The sequence below is a fragment of the Bidens hawaiensis genome, unplaced genomic scaffold (genome assembly GCF_021521415.1).
Source record: "Bidens hawaiensis isolate Kalapana, Puna unplaced genomic scaffold, B.hawaiensis_p1.1 tig00017153_1, whole genome shotgun sequence".
Classification (NCBI taxonomy): Eukaryota; Viridiplantae; Streptophyta; class Magnoliopsida; order Asterales; family Asteraceae; genus Bidens; species Bidens hawaiensis.
In genome coordinates, this window is record NW_027492592.1 from 581087 (window position 1) to 590677 (window position 9591).

Sequence of the window (9591 nt, forward strand, 5' to 3'; positions counted from 1 at the left end):
CCACTTTTTCCATCTCACCGGTAAAATACAACACTGGTCTTTTACCGGCAGACCCTAAAGAACTGGAAATGCATTCTTTAGATTTCAATTTCCTTTGCTGCATACATTTCACAAAACCTAGTTTGCCTCCAGAACCTAGGGAGAGAATCTTTCTCTTTAGCAATGAGGTGAAAAAAAAGTTGCGCCAAGACGAACAAAGGCCACCATTTTGTGGAATTTCCAAAAACGCAATGAAGATAAGAGGAAAAAGATACGAACGATGCTTAAGCTGGGAAAGTGGTCCCACGAAGGAAGATGTAGAAAAAGTCAAACTCAGTCTCAGCATGAATATACCGAACTAATGAGGGTGGGGGCTATTAGGCTGAAAGTCGAACGATCCACTAGAGTTGGAAGTTATGTTCAGAACAGGATTGAGGAAGAACTGATCCACATCCTCGACAAAACTGGTCTTGACGATCTGACCTTAAAAGAGTCACTAGGTCTCTAAAAAAATCGGGAGAAAGAGCTAACCATCGAAGACATCTCAGGATCCCCGACAATCATCAAAAGTGGTATTTACCATCCTCAATATCATTAACCAAGATCCTTTATCCACCACAAAAATACCAAAATCCCAACTCACACAAAACCAACCTATATTACCTTTTGATCTATGCAACCCTTTACAAAGGTGGAGATTTGAACTTGTTACAAGTTTCTTTATCACAAGCTGAATTTTGACTAAGAGTGTTCACATACATACATCACAAGTATGATCAGATATAAAACCGAGTGTGAGTGAACATTGTGAGAAAGTGACGTTTTGCATAAACGGAAGCTCATAAAAACAAAATTTTCTTTTTATTTATCACTAATACAAATTAAGGTTGGTTATTTTGTTTCCATTTTGTTTAAGGGATGGCTATAATCCAAGTTTACTATTTTTACAGAGTATTTATAAATAGATTTTTTGAGGACAAGCAATATTCAAGTGTGGGGATGTTTGATGTACATAAAATTTTACATCTTTTCGGCATCAAATAATCTCTAAAAACTGCAATTTCTATCAAATAACATAGCACAAAAGGCTACTTATCATAATAAAATGTAATTTCAGGTGAAACCAAGCACCAAACAAAAAAACAAGCGAAAAGACGAAGAAAAACGGAAGAAAACACAAGAAAAACAAGAAACACGCCCCCATGCCTCAAGAAACACACCCCCATGCTTTTGAACACAAGAAAAGACAAAAATCTACAAGAAAAGACAAAAACTAGGAACAAAAGCACGGGGTCGTGCCCCTCAACCACGGGTCCGTGGTCGTCAACAAGAAAAGACAAAATGAATTTGGCACATGTCATAAAAATGCACCGGGGCGTGCCTACGTAAGCACGGGGCCATGCTTCACACTCCAGATTGCCTATAAATATTGGCTCATGTTGCACTCATTTGGTGTGCCTTGAAGAGAGTTCTATTCGGTTTTCACTTATAAAAACACACACTAACACTCACATTGAAGATCTAGTGAAGACTTTGAAGGCTTGGAGGTCATCACCATCAACCATCATCATCATCATTAAGAAGGAAGATTCATCCACATTTAGTTAGATTGTTCTAGTTTAATCATGTGTTTGTTATTATCATCCATCATAATGTTCATAAACATGCTCATTATGAGCTAAAATCCATTCACCATCTAAAATCTATGAAGAAGCTTTGTTTTACTTGATAATTATATAAAACATGTGGTGTAGTCTAGTAAAGTACATGGTTATTTTGCAATTATCTTTTGATGAGAAATGTTTCACCATCATAAATTACTAATTCAAAGTTGGTGATTGGCAATTCCATTGGCAATCGTTCATGATCGATTCATGTTCTTGAAAGATAGAAACACTTTGATAACTTACCGAAACATGGATCCTTATATTGTACTTAGAAATGATGAGATATAAGTTATGATCTATTTTTCTATGTTTTGGTAATCCAAAAATGGCATTGCCTAGGATATCATGCTAGTTAAAGAAACCATATGTTAATTGAATGTGTAATTATAACCTACTTTAATCAACCAAGGGGAGGTTATGTGATGAACTATAACCACCCGAAGTTGTTAGAATTTGTATTTGAGAAATCAAATTCAATCCTAATCTTTCTACTTTACGAAACTACTTGTCAACTTAAATTGACATTCTTGAGGTAGCATGCCATTAGGAAAGGGTGGACTTTAAAATGCGCATGTTACTCCTTTTATGTCAAATATGCTCACTTAAGGCTTAAGGGGCTATCTATCATATATTATTACGACAAGTTTACCACATGTTTACATATTAATTATCAATGCTAAAATTGAGTGGATTCTTGATCTTAGATGGTAATCTTCCTATATTTTATAAAGTATTTATATTTTATATTATGTAAGTATTTATATTTTATAAACAGTTCAAAAATTGACCCCAAAATGATTAAAACCTCCGATTAAAGTAAAACAACGATTTATTATTAGAAACATTTGTGTCCATGGATCGATACTTGGTTCTTACCAATACTATTCTACATATACGATAGGTACACTTGCCTATTTTGTGTGTGTTTAGTCTTTCTAGAAATCACTTTTATAAATTTAAAACACGATCTTGTACGAAAGAAAATCATTCCATCTATCATAATTATACAAGCTACGCACCACGCTATCAGATGATCATCTACATTTGGCAGAATTCTCTTATAACAACAGTTACCATTCAAGTATTGGTATGCCACCGTTTGAGATGCTATACGGTAGACGTTGTAGAAATCCCATATGTTGAGGAGAGATTGGTCAGAAGGAGATTGAAATCTTGGAAGTTGTGCAAGAAACCTCGTCAAGGTTCGATCAAATCAAGGCAAGAATAAAAGTTGCTCATGATCGTCAAAAGTCCTATGCTGATAAGCGTCGACGGCCAATCGAGTTTATCGTTGGTCACAATGCGATGCTCAAGTTCTCGCCTTGGAAGGGAATTATTCTCTTCAGGAATAGAGGAAAGTTAAGTCCGAGGTACATTGGACCGTTTAGGATTGTTGATCATGTGGATGAAGTGGCTTACAAGCTAGATTTACCAGAAGAGTTGGATGGAATTCATTTTACCTTTCATGTTTCTCATCTGAGGAAATGTCTAGCCAATGACACGTCACATGTACCATTAGTGGAGATTGAGGTTGATGAACAATTAAAGTATATCGAACAGGCTGTAGAAGTCATTGACCGCAAGGGGAAGCAGCTTCGTCATAAAATCATTTCTTTGGTGAAAGTGATATGGAAGCATCGTAAGGGATCGGATGCCACTTCGGAAGTTGAAGAAGAGATGCGCAAGTTTTATCCAGTTTTGTTTCAGTAATAGTTTTCCCGAAACCTCTTTAAGAAGGAAAGACTTGTAACATCCCGTTTTCTCGTTTCGGTTAATAAAATAGAATATGAGTTATTATGAGCCGGGCTAGTGTTGGGTTAAGTAATATGGGTAATGGACTTGGTTTAATAAAGAAGGAGGAAAAGACCATGGGCTTGAGCCCATGACTCATGATATAAATACCATAATTAACTATTTATTAATTCATTCTCATTCATTCCATACACCACCCAAAACACACACTTAAGCTCTCTCTCATCTCTCTCTTTCCTCTAACTGAAACCAAGAAGAAGAATCGATTCTCGACCCGCGGTAATTATAGTATGATATTGTATGGACCCAAACCCACTAGATCTAGTCGCGCAACGGCGAGCCGACACCCTAAGCTGTTAAAGTCACGAGATCCGGGTGGAATCGGGTATAAACCGATCAAAAGATGAGCTTAGAGGTCACCCTAGCTTAGATCTGGATCGAACGGGAAATGACTGAGATCTCGCTTTTCTGGCGAGATCTCGGTTTTCCGGCAATGACGACGCCGGTAAGGCATCGCGGGAGATGTGGGTATGAGGTTAAAGGGTGTCAGAGAATGTTTCTGATATTCTCTGACCTAACCCTTGTTCGTTAGCGGAGAAATAACGAATTAACAAGCAATTCGTTATGCCCATTCGTTAAGAAGAGATAACGAATTAGAAGCAGTTCGTTAAGCCATTTGTTAAGTAATTCATTAACGGAGAACTGACAAATGAACCCCTAGTTCATTATAAAAGTCAGTTTGTTATAAAGACCAGTTCGTTATAAAGGTCCATTCGTTAAGAAGTAATGAATTAGTCAATTCGTTATGAGAGAAAACATTCGTTAAGAAATAATGAAGGAGTCCATTCGTTAAAGGACAGGATGACAAACTGGATAACGAATTAGAGTTTGAAAGATGACAGAAAGGTCCCTGGACTTAGAATAAAATGGGTTAATTACAAAGAAGCCCTTGAACTTTATGAGTTAGCAAATAAATTAGTAGATTAAAATTCTAATGAAAAATGTGTTAAGACAGCTCGACCCAAGCCAGGGGCTCTGCCCCTTGGACCCTGCTAGGGGCTGCCACCCCTAGAACCCCGCTGCCAGGGGCGCTGCCCCCAGATCCCCGTTCTTTGAGAGTTATAATTAAACTAGAAACGTAATATGGATAGTGATAGTTATTTGATGTGTGTTATGTTTCTAGCCCCACTTCCTTGTTATGTTGTCGGGGTTGTGCGCATACTCAATGTGAACGTTAATACACTTGCCTTAAATGGTAAGTGTATGCTATAATGATTGATGTGATTGTATGTATAAATGTTATGAATGAATGCTTGTCGGTGCGTGACGATTTTCGGATATTGCACGTATCGACGTGGAAAGTAATATGTAGTAAGCCTAGTATGTAATATGTATGTATGAAAGTACGTAATGAGATGAGTATGTACGAAATGACGACTATATAAAGAAAGGTGCGTATGGTTATATGACAAACAGAAGGTATGGCTAGGAGGGGAACCGTCCCTAATAATAATATAGGCGAATATAGGGAACCGACCCTAATAATATCGACGAATGTAGGGAATCGACCCTAATAATATCGGCGAATGTGGGGACCAGACTCTAATAATATCGGCGAATGTTATAAGGCGGAATTCTCTTTAAAAAGTATATGTATGAATGAAAGTATGTATGTAAGTATGAAAGAAAGAATGAAAGTACGTATGTATGTACGTATGTAAGTAAATATGAAGGTATGTACCTTCACGTGCATATGTAAGTATGTGAATGTATTGTATGTCGTCTGATTAACTAGAACTCACTCAGCGTAGCTGACTTTTTTATATGCACGCAGGTTAATCGATTGAGACAGCTGGCTTGAGGGAGACACATGGCAGGATTTGAAGAGGCTGGCATCTAAAGATTTGTCATGATGTTTTGATACTACGTTTTATTTATGTTTTAACAATACAAGATATGAATGTTTGTAATGAATGGTTTACTATTATTATTCCGCGAAAGTTTTAATTAACTCTGATATTTAGAACTGTGTTTATGAGTAAATCCAACGCCAAAGTAGGGCACCGAGAGCGGGGCCTTACATGTGATACGAGTGTGCGAAGTGCGCCGTCAAGAGCCACATTGCGCCCATCGCCAGCGCCTCCGTCCTCGTCCGAGCCCGTGCACGTGCGCGTCGGGTGCTTCGCACCCTCCGCTAGGACCAATGGGTGCATGCTATGCTTAAAAGAATATTACTATGGAAATTTGTCTTCTTATAAAGAGCTTCCAAATATTTCTCACTTTTCATGTGGGATGTGTTTTATCTTCCTTACTTATACCCATGTGGAATGCTTCCACTTTCTTCCATCTTTCCATATGGGATGGATTCTTCTTCTCATTTTCTTAATATGAGATGGATATCTTTATGCAATATTTTAATTTCTTTATTTTCTTTTTATTTCCTTATTTAAATTTTCCCGTCACTTATCTTTGATAATAATTTTGATCCTTTAACTTTAATAAGTTGTCAAATTTGGATCAAAATTTTGGGGATGTTACACCCTGCCTATGTAACGTTGCAACCATATCAACTTCCTCGTCGGTCAGTTTCCTTAGAGTCGGGTTCCCCTTCTCAAACACAACGGGACCGTGGTTGTGCGTCTCGTTGACAACCTCTAGCTTCCAACAATCACCTGACGTGTTGTGCCTCTCGACGAATTTAAATGGGCAACCCCTTTTAATACTCCCGGTATATGCCTCACATTGGCCTTGAGTTTTGGTTCCCCTCCTTGATTGCATACAAGGTCAACACTTTTGTTCCTTGATCGTTGGAAGGCGATAACACAACCATGCCCTTGTCTTGTCTTCTTAACCCAATCCACCAACTCATCACGAGAATAAAAATACTGATATCAAGCAACACAAATAAAGTAATATTTAGTAACCTGTTCAAAAAGAATAATAATAAGTTTAAAATAAAACATACTGAGTCATACATTATCAGTTACATAGGAAAATGTTGTCTCGCGTATGTAACGATCACCATCATAATCATCATCATCATCTTCATCATCATCATCTTCATCAGCGCCTCCTTCGCCGTGAGCCTCTTGAATGCCATCCACGACATTATTCGTGACTTGCCGTGACAGGTACGGTTGTTCTTCTAAAGGTAACTAGGACGAATTTTGGGTTCCGTAATACGAACCATCTACATGTAACTGCTGTGAAGACTGACCATAAGGTTGTGTTCCCGGTCTGACATTGCATGTATTATGCGATGTCCTATTTTCCTCCGGCCACGAAAGGTGACTACCGTATATGATATACCCCTGATAAAATATAATGGCCACGTATCATATTTAAAAAATAACTAGCGCGCTATTGCACTATATAAATATACTAACAAACCTGGTCCGGATTTGGTAAGTCGTACTGCTTGATAAATGCATTGCCCGGCTCATGGTTCAAGTCTGGAAGTTCATTCAAATCTGTCAACCCCGGCTGCTCCGGCTGATCGTTATATGCGTAGCCCGAGTGCTCGTCGTTCGAGTCACCAAACAAATGATCATACCACGACATTTTCTTTGTATATTTTGTGGATATATTGTTGGAGACACATGCATAATATATAGAGAGAGAAAAAAGGAAAACTGGAGCCTTAAAATTCAATTATTGAAACAATCAGGGGCGGATAGTCCTATCAGTGGCGGATAGGGTACGAGGTTTGACTGATTTGATAGTCCGAGGTTGACGTGTACGAGGTCCGCGGCTGATTGCCCAATCCGTGACGGATATGGTACAGGAAGTATAAGACAAAACATGAAATCGGCCAGGATTGGACAATCAGCCACGGATTAGATGAGTGTTTTTAATTTCCCTTGGATATCCATAACAAGACCTAAAAAAGAACGAAACATATGCTCACTTAATAAATAAACTAAGGGAGCAAACTGCAAAGGATGAATATCCAGTGTGTGTACTTTTGATGGAAGCTACTTTTGTGTAAAGTATTAAATTAAAAGAAAATCATGACTTTCTGTATAAATACGAAAAAGGAATTTTTCACTTTAGTGGAGGGACTATAATTGGGGGAGAATTGTGACACGCATGGAGTGGAAATTTGTTTTTGGGGTATAATGGTGTAGGGGCTACAAGTTGGACGGGCCCACAGTGTGTTTTTTTATTATTTTCTTTTTATAATTAAACTAATTAAATAAAAACCAATTTATTTAAATAATTAAATAAAAATGTATTAAAATTAAAAAATAAATACAAAAAAATACATAAACTAAAAAAAATACACAAATAATAAAAATAAATTATAATAAAAAAACACACCAAAATAAAAATACACATAAAAATTTCTATAAAAAAACTAATTGATCCAAAATGCTCTTCCGCCACTTGTCGGTGAATCTGATGAATTCTTCGACTCTCGTTTATTAATTGATCCAAAATCTCGGCAGAGTTCGTGGAATCCGGGGAACTCATTGAGTTTGAAGAAGTATGAAAATAATAAAAATGATTGGTATTTTTATGTCTGAGTTTGTGTATGATAGGGTGAAAATGGTTAGATAAAGTTTGATATATATATATATATATATATATATATATATATATTAAGTTTTTATATTAATTTTTTTTTATATTTAGCCGTTACCCCAACGATAACATTATTATTATATATATTACATATAAAACATGTTAGATGGAAATATAGTAATTTTATCATTTTAAGATGCTGCTAAAATGATTTAGGAGACGCCGTTAAAATTAATTCACCTCATCTCAGGCGACGTTCCATGGTATCTCCGGCAACCCTTCATCATCTATTCTATTTGAATATGTAGTCAACTGTTATATGTTAAACTGGATTAACAGTTTTGCCATGGCATTTGGATTATCTCAATGGTGGGAGGGATTCAAAGGCACAACCGAATGTTGATCTTTTGTTAGAAAAATGGTATGTTGTTAACCAAATACACTCAAATACTTCAATGACATGTTTTTGTTATTCAAGTTGATGCAGTTTTAAGTTTCAGTGGTCTTATGTTTTTTTTCGGCAGTTGGAGGATTGTCGGAGGGAGCTCGGTGATTGTAGATTGGAGACGTTCACTGTATTTGAACTTATTTGCTCACACTTTTTATAGTGTAACCATTTCAATTTGCAGGTAAAATGTCATGTTATAGAAGTTCTTAATGGGATATTACACTCCATTTCTGAGTGAAAAACACTACAAGATAGCATGGAGGCCTGGTTTGAACCCGACTCATACGGTTTACAATAAACTGATTTGTTCAAATAGAATTTGGTTTCCATGTATGGTATCAGTTTTTGAATTTTTAAATGGAATTAGCAACACTTCAAATTATATACAATTTCTATTTTCATTTTGCATACAAGTTTTTTAATTCAGCGGTAAATAAATAAATATTCTATTAATTCAAGTCGAATTAATCTGAATTCGAATTCAGAGTCCAAAATTTTTGAATTTGAATAATCTGATTTGATAAACTCGAGTTGCATCACACTCAGTTCGTTAAACACCCCAAATACTCCCATGATTATAAGCATGTAAGGTTCCATGTCAAACGCATGAATTTATAGTATCATGTACTATGCAAAGTCGACATCGTTAATGTACTATAATATTAGTTTGAACCTTTTTAATAAACACAAAGACCACATCAATTTGAAGTAAAAAGGTAACAAATTTGACTTTTAAAAGTCAAGTTTGAAATATTGAGGTGTCATTTACATGGCTAATTTATAATTCAAACACATTTCAACAAGAAAAACATATGAGTTTTGAGTTAATGTTATGCCACAGTACCACACCTTCTTTAATCACAACGTATGGCTGCCATTGCAGGTGATATTATTCTAGCGTCAGCTTATGCTCATGAGGACACCTGCTACGATGATGATGATTATAAGACGAAAAAAGAAGGGATCACGTCCTTTGGTGTTCGTACCCAAGAATTACATACTGGAGATATAGAATCTGCATATTAACTGCATCTGCAATGAGCCCAAAAGTATCTTATTTTGCCAAGTATTCTGGATTAGTAATATAAAAAAAAGGTGATCATGTTCTTGGTGTTCGTACCCAAGAATTGACATATTGGTGATATCAAATCTGCACATGAAACGTGCATATGGAGTTAAAAAGCTGCTATCCTACATCCTATGTATGTCAATTTCCGTCTG